The following is a 12,032-nucleotide window of genomic DNA, read 5'->3' as shown; positions in this document are numbered from 1 at the left end:
TAACTCCATGGACTGTAGAATTTTAAAGAACAAATTTCTGGTTATTAAAAAAAATTTTGGAAAACCAATGTATGAACAGGACTGTACGGGTTGCAGTTGCTTCCTGGGAGGGGGAAATCTGTGGCAGACCCAAGGTTTCCACCTGTCTGCCCAGCCCAAGTGACTCCTCAAGGGACAGAGAGCCACCAGCAGGGCTCAGTGGAGTGAAGCTTCTTGTGCAACCAGTGGTTACCCTTGGAAACTTTGCTCGTGCCCTCAGACTTTCATCTAGGCCTTTAGTCTACCAAATACCATTTCCACCAAAATGCTAACTAGTCACAGGCCTTTACACCGGAGGCCTCTGTCAAAGACCAGTTGCAATTACATACTCTGATCTGCTTTGTTCACAATACCCAGAATAGGTCTTGGCCCATAGCAGGTACTCTATCATTTTTTTAAATGAACATTAAAGCCAGCATCTTAGTACCATATAAATATCAAGTATCAGTGTTTTCATTTTGATCTAAATTACAGTGACCATACAGTATTATCAAAATGATCCTATAGCACTACTAAGTACCTACTACTCACCAGGGAGTTAGATGTACTGTGTATAAACTCCAGTACTATCATCAACTTAAGAGTTAGACTCGACTTAGCGACTAATCCACCACCAAAGATAAAGAAATTGAAGAACTGGTCAGAGATCATTTAGGATGGGGATTCGAATCTAGGCTCCACTCCTAAGTAAGCCACTTACTTCAGTGTGATTTATAAGACAATTCAACACAACTAGCATGTTCTTGCCTGGAGAATCCCAGGGACGGTGGAGCCTGGTAGGCTGCCGTCTATGGGGTCGCACAGTCGGACAGGACTGAAGCGGCTTAGCAGCAGCAGCAATAGTATTATAAATGATACTGCTCCTTGTACTATAGTCACCATGGTTTTAGGGCTAAGTATTTGAGAACTTATAATATGCCAGGTATTTAGTCAGACCCCAGGAATATGGTAGAAACCAAGATGGATTTTATTGGCAGGGGCAGGTAGGCAAGCTCACAAGAAACTACAAAATGTGCTTCCAAGTATAGGGGCATTACAAGGTGCTATAGAAATCCAGAATAAGAGCACTGGGGAGGGAAGATAGCACTTAATAGAAACGTGGGAAAGTATATGGATGGCAGGGGGCATTGTAGGTTAAGTGATAGCATTCCGAGGTCTGACAGGCCAGAAAGCAAGCTGCCGTCTTAGAATGGTCTCAAATATCCACCCTAGCCCTGCACACAAACTTAAGGCCACTTCTCTGCTACTTCACTTTGCTTTCCCCACAAACCTTTAAAAACATCCCTCCCCAGGGCCTTTTTACTTCCTTTCCCTCTACTGAAATCCTCTTCATCCAAATATGTACAGTTGACCTTTGAATAATAAAGGAGTGAATCTGAATAATTTATAGATGGCCCTCTGCATCCACAAATTCAACCATGTAGTAATGTATTTACTACTGAAAATACCTGTGAATAAGGGGACCCATGAAGTTCAAATCCATGTTACTCAAAGGTTGACTGTAACAACCATGTTACCCTCTGCAGCCCTTTCAGATCTTCTGTAGTTAGTCTCAGCCAGCTCTATCTGAAATTATGTCCTCCACTCACAGTGCATACACACGCCTTTCCCTCCATCTTTTCCCTCTAGCAATTATGCTTTTACAACATATTTGTTGAATTTCCTATATTAGGAGGCTAGATTTTACAGAATATGGAATAGTAAAGAAATGAAGTTTACACAGAGGCTAAAACAATGTTTTAAGAGTGAGTCCTAGGTGAATACCTTTAAGATTTCTGGAAAATGAGGTATTTGTGAACATTCAGTGCTGATCAAGAGGAAGAATTCCTAGCTCCTACTGGGCTGTTAATTTTGCTACACTGACATTTCTTCCCATATGAAAACTTTCCCATCACCTCCAATACTTTCAGAATTCTAACAATCTAGCATCATTGTGTCCTTTAAATTTCTTCTTACAGCTCACTGTTCTACATTCATCAGCAACATTTAACATGCTGAAGAATGGTCCCTTTGTGCCAAATTTCGACATATATTCTTAATAAGTCTCTAATCCTAACTCCCTCCCCAAATGGCCTAATCTCTATTTGAATACTTCTACTGTTACACAAGGACACTAAATCTCGAGAGAGATACATGACTTTCCATAGTTTACATAGCCAAAAAGGTACATATGAGGCTCCTTGTTTAGGGCTATGCATGTGATGGAATATTAATTCACTACCTGAACTACTGCTTCATCTGTAATTTTACACTGCCCACTTCATAAAGCTGGGAGAATTAAACCACCAGCATTATCCCACTGACCCAACTCCTGTGCCAGTGCAGATCCATAGCTGCTACAAGTTATGTGAGAATAGCTGGCCTCATTAGACGCACTTGTGTGTTGTACACTGCAGAGTGATACAGTTGGTATAGGTCGGTTAGAATACCAGCATCAGAGAGCATTCTGGCTTCAATGGCTTGTACCTGTAGTTTTCAACCTAAAAAAATAAATGTTTTAAAATTACCTTTTTGAATAGAAAATTTGTACACGTGTTCCATCTTCTAGATCTTTTTCCACCATCAGAGGTGACCAAAGTATCCAAACTGCCTTGTATTTTTGAATACACTAGATGGGACCCCCAGAGGAATCTAAAAATCAGGCCTGAAAGTACTGTCAAACTGAAGGTCAAGTTTAAATTTAATGACCTTGGTATTAACTATACACATGCTAGTAAGTGCTAAGACTTAAAATCTTCTGGTTCAGTTGTGACTCCAGACAGGATCCAGAGAGGAGTTCTAAAATCTCTTCTGTGGGTTTTATGGAGACTTGCTTTACCCTCCTGTGTTAGCCTCTTAAGGCACTGCGTCAGCCTTAAAAGGGCACTGGAAAGGGCAATCTGGGTTTCTCACAGGGTTCTCTACAATTTCCTGCACTCCTCTTGATAATATCCGTGAACATCAGCAGTTTCTTTAGCTGAGTCTGAAAACCCACTAGAAGCTGTTCTGGTGGGTGAAGCCAGTGAACGTCCATTTCTTTTAACATTAAGGAAGAGCCTGATCCAAGCCTTTGCATGGAGCTTGGGAACCCTCTCGTCGCCATTAGCCACATGCTCAGGCCTGGGTCATCTTACTTTCACTCAAGGACAGGGTTGTAAGGAATAGGTGGGGCATTTTGGGTAATCTTTACCTGAGATGGCATTTGCAGTTGAGCAGGGGGTGGAAAGTTCCAGGCTGATGCAATCTGCCTGGAGTACTGGAATGGGGCAAAGTTCAGTTTTGTTTTCCCTAAAGTCAGGTGGTCCAGCAAAGGCCCTTGAGGTAGTTATCTTCTTTTTCTAGGCCTGAGGACTCCATTACAGACCCTGAAGTCATAAAAGGATGGGAAAAGGGCGCCGTATCTCTCTGGCTACTTCCTGCTGGATAGGGGCGATGGTTTTGGGGTCTGGAACAGAGGATCTTTCTAGGGCCAAGGGTTTCCTTTTTCCGACATTAAGGTGAGGCTCTCAACAAGAATGGTCTTTGACTTGGTCTTGAGAGATGGCCCGAATCCGGTCTTGGAGAAACCTTTGAAAGAGATTGAAGAAACAGGGGCCAAATAAGGGAGTAAGATAATAAGTACTAATGGTTCCAAGAAAGGGAGCAACCAAGGGAGGGCCAGTTGGAACAGGCTTCGGGGAGTGGAAAGCTTTTGTAACTCTTTTTTTGTGGCCTTTGATTCTGTCTCTAAGTTCTCTGACCCTACCCTGGACTATGCCTGTTTCGTTAACAAAAGAGCAGTAGTCTTCTCCCAGGAAAAGGCAAATTCGTCCCTTTTCTGTGGTGAGAAGGTGCAGGGCTCATCTATTTTGTAGGGCCACAGAAGCCAATGAGTTAATTTGCCTTTGGACTGCAACAAAGGACTCCACCACCTGTTCCATATTCCTAAGTTCCTGGGACAGTTTGTAGTAAAAATGGGCTGAGGTCAAGATGCCCCCAATCCCAGTGGCCAGAGCTGCCGCTATGCCGGTCCCAATCAGGAGGCGGGCCATGACAGCCTGTATTTTCCTGTGGGAATGTCTCACCTGGGGTTCGGCTACTTGTTCTCTTTTAGGTGGTAAGACTTGGGGTCAGAAAGACCAAGGACCAGGGGTTGGGGGGAAGACATGAGTAGGCATAGGTCCCTCAGAGAATGAAGATTCCCAGGCTGATGCAATCACTTGTGCTGTCCCAGAGAACCCAAGTGGAACAGAAGGAGAGTAGAGTTCGTGAGCCCAGTGTAGTTGGGACTACAGCAGTTAACACAGGTTAGGTTTGAAGGGGCTGAAAGGAGGATATTGTCAGAGACCAGCCCAATGAGTTGTGTAGGGTTTTGTTGGGGAGGGGAGGGAACAGTTGCCCTGTGACAACCAAGTGAAGGGTAAAGGGATTGCCATGTGTAGTGATGAAGATAGCAACATGCATATCCAGCACTGGGATGCATAGTGAGTGTTCTAGAAGAACTGGAATGAGTTGATGAGGATAAGGTGTCAGTTGTCAGAAGGATTTACGAGGGGCCGTAATTGGGAAAGGTAGTCTGGGCATCTGTTGGGCTCAGGGGTTGCCCGATTGGGAGATTAGGTTTCTTATAACCTGTTCTTGGTTCTTTTTACGCTGTTGATCTTGTGCCCCTCCCCCGTCTGAGTACCCCCAGTGGGTAGTGGGATAGAAACATATGTCTTTTCCATTTGGCTTATAGCAGGTGCTCACGGCACTCCCTGTCTTCTGTACTTTAACAGTGAGTAGGGATTTGGACTTTCCCGCCCCGATGTTCATGGTGCATGGTTTAGGGGCCGTATTATAACATGAGGAATGGACATAGGAATGAATTTCATTGCAGGGGCAGGGACTAGCCAGAAGGCCGGGGAGCACAGCAAGGATAAGGAACAGGGGAGTCATGGGTCTGGTAGTTAGACAATGTGGAGGAAACAGAATCCTAGGAGTAAAATACAGTAGCTGACAGCGTAGGCAGCACCAACGAAGAGATGGAGGATGGGTGACCAGTCTAGAAGGGAGACAGTTGTTAGGCCTACTGCAAAGGCTAAGAGTACAGTTATGGCTAGAGAGATGGGGAGAGGCCAATCTGGCGAGAGGCGGAAGTCCCCAAATTTGTGGTAGCTTGAATCTGAGGAAGACGACTCAGGATGTAGAATGATGTAGAGGCTGAGAGTAAAGAAATAAATTTCGTCTGGAGTTAGGTTGTAGAAGGTTCCCTTAAGCCACAGTTGAGACACGAGTGTGGTCAGGTCTTTGAAGGAGGTTCCTGCCAGGGCACTGGTCCAGAGGTCTTGTAATAGTCAGGTCAGGAACAGCTGTAGATTATGAGTGTCCAGGTCAGTGTCTTCTTAGATGATCGACAGAGGTTGTCTCCGGGTGATTTTTAAGGAGGTGGGCCCTGTGAGGGAGACCAGCGCAAGACTGGAGTCAACCTGTTTTAGGCTAAGAGAGGCATTTCCAGGAAGCGACCTTTTTGAGCTTAGCTGCAGTCGGGGTAAGGGGGATGATTTTGAATGCTCCCTGCTACTTTGGGGTCACCCTGGGGATCTTCAGACAGATAGCCCATGTCCCCAATTTGTAGAGGGGGTGAGGAGCGGGCAAGCTGTGGTTGACCTATTTCCGGGGGGCACTGTGGAGTTAGTTCTGCTAGCAGAGGGGAGTGTAGGGAGTTTGGTATGGGAGGAGTTTTAGGGGGAACTCCGGAAGGGTTTACGGTCTTCTATACGTAACTTCAAAGGGGCTTAGCCCAAGGGGTTTTCTAGGCAAAGCTCGTACTTTTAGGAGAATGACTGGCAAAAGTTTAGTCCAATCTAGATGCACCTCAAGGGATAATTTGGTAAGAGTTTCTTTACTTATCCTGTTCATCCTTTCTACCTTCCCTGAGAACCAGGGACAATATGGAATGTGAAATTTCCAGGGGATGTGTAAGAATTGGACAAGTTGTTGGGTGACCTTAGACATGAATTCTGGGCCATTATCAGACTATAGAGATGAAAGCAAGGCAAACCTGGGGATGATTTCTGTGAGGAGGACCTGGGCCACAGTGTGGGCTCTTTTGTTTGTGGTGGGAAATGCCTCTACCCATCCCGAAAAGGTGTCTACAGGACCAGCAGATACTGACTCTACGAACTGGGGGCATATGAGTAGAGTCTGTCTGCTCCTCTTGTGCTGGGAGACTGCCACGCATCTGATGGGTTGGAAAGGATGTAGGTTTAAGGTTGGAATTGGGATTAGTTTGTTGACATATCTAACAGGAATGGGTAAGGTCATCTAAATATTTTTGGTCAGCAGTAGATATGGGTAAGTGGTTGTGGATGACCTGTTGGAGTACCTTGGACGAAGGATGTAACAGTGAGTGTAGACAGGAGGGAATTTCTCTGGTGGTGGGAGGCTCCGATGGAGTCAAGGCTAAAATGACGGGACTGGAGGGAGGGATGGGACAGGGCTACCTCCTGCCTTTTGATCTGCGACATTGTTGTAGGTTGATATGAGATTTCCCTTTTGATATCCCCTACAGTGGAGGATGGAAGCTGTTTGGTAAGAGTGTGGCCTCTAGAAGTTTGTAGATCAGGTCAGAATTAATAATAGGGGATCCCTTCTGGGTGTGGAACCCTCTTTCCCTCCGTATCAGGAAGTTTGAGTGAACTGTTACAGGCATATTTGTAGTCTGTGTAGATGCTAACTCTTAGATGTTTAGCTAGGGTCAAAGCTTTGGTGAGGGCTACTAGTTCTGCCTGTTGGGAAGTGGTGTGAGGTGGCATAGGTGAGGTGTCAATTATCTGTGTCTCGTGGTTGTGATGAAGGTTTCCCTGGATGATGGCATATCCTGCCGCAAAGGGTGGAGATTTTTGAGAGCTGCCATCAATGAACCAGTATGGGGTGTTAGGGTCTAACATGGGCTGATCTGTCAACTGTTGGAGGGGATTTTGAGACTACAGTGATGTAGGGGAAGGTCTGCTGTAGAGGCATGGGTAATAAACTGGCAGGGTTAAGGAGAGCACAGGGAGAGAACGAGAGTTGGGGATTGAGAAAAAAGGCACGTAGAACCTGTATCCTGGAAGAGGAAAGGGAGTAAAGCCTGTTGTGACAGTAGGTCTTGGAGGGTGTGTGGAGAGCAGACTGTCAGGGGGCATGTCTAGAGAATTTGTTTGCTTCTGGTACCAGGGCTGCGATGGCAGCCGTGGCTTGTAAGCAGGGAGCCCACCCCTTGGTCACCAGGTCAAGCTGTTTTGATAAACAGGCTACAGGAGTCCAGGTGTCTCCAGCCTGCTGGCATAGAAGCCCCAGGGCCTGTCCTTGACTGGAATGGGCAGAGAAAAAATTGTCTGGTATAATTTGGTAGGTGGAGAGTTGGCACTCGGAGGAGGCTCTCAGTGAGCTGGTGAATGGGAGAGCCAGTGAGGAGGGATCAAAGAGAGGTTCATCTAGGGACTCTTTGGTTGCCTCATAAACTGGCTTTGCAATGAGAGAGAAATTGGGGATCCAGATACAGAAAAAGTTTAGGAGGCTGAGGAAAGACATGAGGTTCTGTTTTGTTTTTGGAGGCAGGCAGTCAATTTAAGGCCTGGATTCTGTCTGGAGGAATGGTTCTCCGTTGGTAGGATAGGGAGGGTCCCAGGTAAGTGATGTTTGTCTGGGCTATCTGGGCCTTGGATCGGGACACCCGATAACCCCAGAACCCCAGGGCCCCAAGGAGTTTGGCAGTATGTTGGAGGCAAAGCTTTCAGGTTGAGCTACAAAGAAGGAGGTCATCTACATACTGAAGGAGGTGACCAGGGGCCAGGTCGAGTGTCTGTAGATCCTTCTGTAAGCATCTGTCCAAAAAAGTGCGGGTTGTCCCTGAACCCTTGGAGAACTGTTCACTTTAGTTGTTGGGAAACATGAGTCTCGGGGTCTTGCCAGGTGAAGGTGAAGAGGGGTTGGGAGAGGGGACGGAGGGGGATGGTCAAGAAGGCATCTTTAACATCTAATACTGAGAAGAAAGTTGTAGTTGGGCGAATGGCAGACAGAAGGGTGTAGGGATTGGGGACTACTGAGTGTTGGTGTGATGGTTTCTGATTTTTCGTAGGTCTTGGACCAGTCTCCAAGAGCTTGGGTGTCCTTTTTACTGCCAGAATGGGGGTATTGTGTGGTGAATGGGTAGGAATTAAGATGGAGGCCTGAAGAAGACAGTCAATGATAGGCTTAAGTCCCCTGTGGGCCTCCAGAGTGAGAGAGTACTGTTGTTGGACGATTACAGCTGAGGGGTCCTTTAAGGTGATGTGGACTGGGGTATGTCTGGCTATGGATGGGTGACCAGTATCCCAGACTCAGGGGTCTACGGCAGGTAGGTCCAGGGAAGGTCAGGAGTAGGGGATTCGGAGGGTCCAGGTGCCATCTGCATGTAGAACAGAGACTGCAATGAGAGGCATATGGTAATAGACACCCCTAATTTGGGTAACAGATCTCTCCCCAGGAGCACCATGGGGCACTGAGGCATTATGAGAAATGAGTGTTCGAGGGTCAAGTTTCCAAATTGACAGAGTAGTGGGAGGCTGATTCTTGGGCTCAGGGCAACTCCAGAGACCCCCTCGATTGTGAGCTCTGAGTTTGGGGTTGGGCCAGAGTAGGAGATCAAGAGAGAGAAGGTAGCTCCAATGTCTACTATGAAGGAGACCTTTCTCCCAGCCACTATCCCGTCCACCCTGAGTTCTGAGCTCGTGTCCAGGACGTGGGCCAGGGTGGGGGGCGGGAACCTGGTTTCCATCATTGGACCAACTCTCACAGGGTTGGGCTGGAGTTTTGGGGAGAGCTGGGGACCTCCCCAGGGGTGCCAGGGCATCCCTGGGGGCAGTCCACCTTCCAGTGTCCCCATTGGCCTCAGTTCAGGCACGCCTTGGTGTGGTTTGGTGGGTCTGGGCATGCCTTTGACCAGTCTCCCAACTGGTTACAGGGTCTGGGCTGGGGGGGTTGGGGAGGGGGATGGTTTAAGTCCCAGTCTGGGATGACTTGCGCTGGGCTGATCTCTTGCCTTAATTGCTGCTGCCAAAAAGGTATATTTAGCCTTTCTCTCAGTCTTTTTCTCTTTTAGCCTCCTCCTATTATTGAAAACCTTGAAGGCTACTTCTAGAAGGTCCCTTTGGGGAGATCTTGGGGCCCTTCTCTAGTTGTCGAAGTTTGCGTTTAATGTCAGGGGCGGACTGATATTGAGGTTGTTATACTTTTGGACTGCCTCTGTGAGGCGCACCAACAAGGCTGAATTTTCGTCTGCCCCTTGGGTGATTTATCAGAATTGACATGGATGAGCATTCTTCTGCATGCCCTCTAGGAGGCAGATGACCATATGATTGAGTCCCCTGACGCCTGGGTCACTGGGCTGGTATGTCCAGTGAGGTTCTAGTTGAGGCACCACCTCATCAGCAGCTGGGCTGGCCCAGCTTGCCAGATATGGTCTTTTTCATCTGGATTTAGAGTGGCATTTAGGATATAATATATGTCACTCCACGTGAAGGTTATAGGCCTGGGTAAGCCTCAGGAACTCTTTTCTGTACCTGGTACAGTTTTCAGAAAATGATCCTAACTTTTCTTCTATCTGGCTCATGTCTGACAATGAAAATGGCACATGGACTCGGGTGGGGCCTTCTGGTCCTGCCACTCTCAGGGGAAGCGTGTTGCGTATGTGATTATGTGGCAGGCGGGTTGGGAAGGGGGTAGGAGGGACTGGGGGAATGGGGTCATGGGGATGAGAAAGGCTCAGGAGAGGTTTCAGAGTCAGTAGGTGAGTTCCGTGAGGGGGAAGGAGGGGGTTGATGGTGTGGCTGGTAGGGAGGGGGCTCGTCGGCAGGGTCGAACTCTAGGGGTGCAGAATGTCATGCGGAGCTGGTTGACGCAGAAGGGTCCTTTTGTTTGGGAGGCAAGGTGCACAGAAGGACCTCATGCAACAGGATTTGCATAGGGAGGGCCTACTCTGAAGGGCCCAAAAGGCTTGGGCATGTGGGACCTCTGACCACTTGCCATTTTACGAAGTTGGTAAGATCTTGAAGAATGTAAAAGTCAAATGCGCCAAATTCAGGCCAGCGGTTTTGATTGTCTAATTAGTACTGAGGCCAGATCTGCATACAGAGCTGCTCTAAGCAGCTAGCCTTGAGTTCAGCAAGAGTCGTGTGGAATTTTTGAGGACGCAGGCCAGAGGGAACTCTTTTGGGATAGATTGGCCAGACCCCATGATTGGGAGGCAAGCAGAGGCTCTTATTTATTGTGAGTTTGGGTCGTCACCCGTAGTCACAATAGGAGTTATGAGAAGAGAGCTCAGTATCAAGGCGGAGCGGCCCCCACCGTCGGTTACAGAGTGGCCTTAGGCCAGAGGACAGTATACTAGGGTACCTCTAGAACACTATCCGGATCTTACCTTAATGTAGGGGCCGGAGTGAGTGGAATGTTGGATGCGGAGCGGTCGAATGGCCAGAGTTCCCTGTTCCGGAGGTCGTCAGAGAGAGAGAGAGAGGAAAGAGAGAGAGAGGAGAGATGAGAAAGAGTAGAGAGAGACACGAGTGCCTCGCCCATTCCGGGGTTTCAGCACCAAAAAAATGAAAGCAATAGTTCAGAAAGAGGCAAAGAATAAAGGAAAATGACCTCCACGAAGACAGGTTACCTTTATTCAGGCAAGGAGAGGGGACAAGCGGCCTAACGACCAGGCTGGGCGCGCGAAGGATCAAGGAAGCTGCGTATCTGGGTGGGGGGTGGGTTGCGGAAGTGACACGGGAAGTTTTAGGCGGGGCGTTTTGGGTAATCTTTAGCTGAGATGCCATCTGCGATTGAGCAGGGGGCGGGGAGGTCTGGACAGCGCGGGGAAGTCCCGGGCTCATGACATTATCTTTTTCTAGGCCCGAGGACTGCTTCAAGGGTCATACCTGCGCTTAGTACTCAGGCCGCTGCAGCCGGCAGTAGCTGGAGATAAACTCCCCAGGCCCACGGTTGGTTCAAGATCCGCTGTAGCCGCCGCAGTCTCGGTGGGGCCGGACCCCGCTACAAAATAGCCGCGGCTGCACCCTGGGGAAGCAAAGCGCAAACTTGTTACCGCGCCCGGGTCGGTCAGCCTGGAAGCCTCCTGGCGACTCGGCGCGGCGCAATGTGCCTCGAGCGGCCCCGGGACGGGCACCGCCGCCCGTCCCTCCCAGGCCGCCGAGAGCTGCTCTACCCCTGCGTTCTGGCCGCCGAGAGCAGTGGAGCTCCGGGCGGGCAAAGCTCGAGGGGACGAGGGGCGAGCCCAGCCCTACCCGGCCCGCAGGGCGGCCGGGTGCCCTCCCCGCCGCACTGACCTACACTCACCGCTCAATTCGGCAACACTGAGGCCGGTGCGCGCGTGCTGCGCGGAGACAATACAAGCGGGGCAGGGCGGGGCGCGAGTAGGGCATCCGGGGCGGGACGGTCGAGGGTAGGGCGGTCCGGCAGCCAATCCCGGGAATCCTCCGGACGTGGGCGGTGCGGGCCTGGCCAGGCGGTCTCTGGCTAGACCGGATGCTGCAGGTCTTTCTGTGGCGGGAGGACTAAGCAAACCTCCGCAGAGCGCGCTACTCAGGTGCCCTAGGAGTCTTGCCGCCTTCCTAGGCCTTGGTGCTCGTGAATCTGGTTCTCTCGGCCAAGTGTTTTCCTCTGGACTGCCCTTAGAAGGCTCTGGCTGACCCAGAGATTCCCCTTCCCGTAGCTACGCTTGTTCTGTTTGTGTCCTGCAAAACTGTAAACTTAGAGGCCAGAGCCTCGTCTTCTTGAACAAGCTCACTTCATGGTCCCTCCTAAACGTGGAGGACCAGCCTTTCTTCATGCTTTCTGTTCACTCATTCTCAGTGCTCAGTAAGTAAATTGGGGTGGGAGGTGTTGGCGGTGAATGGGGGCGAGTGGGCAAAGAGGCACTATAAACCTTTCCTAGGTGACAGGTCTCAAACTTGGCAAACAACTGGAATAAAATTGGAGTATATAAAATGAGAACTTATATTACTGTTATAAGAGTTTATCATCTGTTA

General features: G+C 49.0%; 1 long non-coding RNA gene and 1 other non-coding gene across 3 annotated transcripts; both read right to left on the bottom strand.

The window, feature by feature from the left end:
- Positions 1–983: 983 nt before the first annotated feature.
- LOC120862126 lies at positions 984–11,419 on the bottom strand. 2 transcript variants are annotated; one of them, XR_005720698.1, is made up of 5 exons: positions 11,341–11,410; positions 10,923–11,061; positions 10,421–10,483; positions 3,209–3,585; positions 984–2,519 (listed from the first exon to the last, which is right to left on the bottom strand). It is a non-coding gene; the product is annotated as an uncharacterized LOC120862126 (long non-coding RNA). The 2 variants fall into 2 exon arrangements; XR_005720699.1 differs by lacking the exon at positions 10,421–10,483 and having other exon boundaries at positions 11,341–11,419.
- LOC120862299 lies at positions 2,784–2,905 on the bottom strand. Its single transcript, XR_005720729.1, has one exon. It is a non-coding gene; the product is annotated as a small nucleolar RNA SNORA26 (small nucleolar RNA).
- Positions 11,420–12,032: the final 613 nt, after the last annotated feature.

Source organism: Oryx dammah, unplaced genomic scaffold, assembly GCF_014754425.2.
Source record: "Oryx dammah isolate SB20612 unplaced genomic scaffold, SCBI_Odam_1.1 HiC_scaffold_3, whole genome shotgun sequence".
Classification (NCBI taxonomy): Eukaryota; Metazoa; Chordata; class Mammalia; order Artiodactyla; family Bovidae; genus Oryx; species Oryx dammah.
The sequence above is the reverse complement of the archived record's forward strand: the minus strand, read 5'-3'. Positions and strand labels throughout refer to the sequence as shown.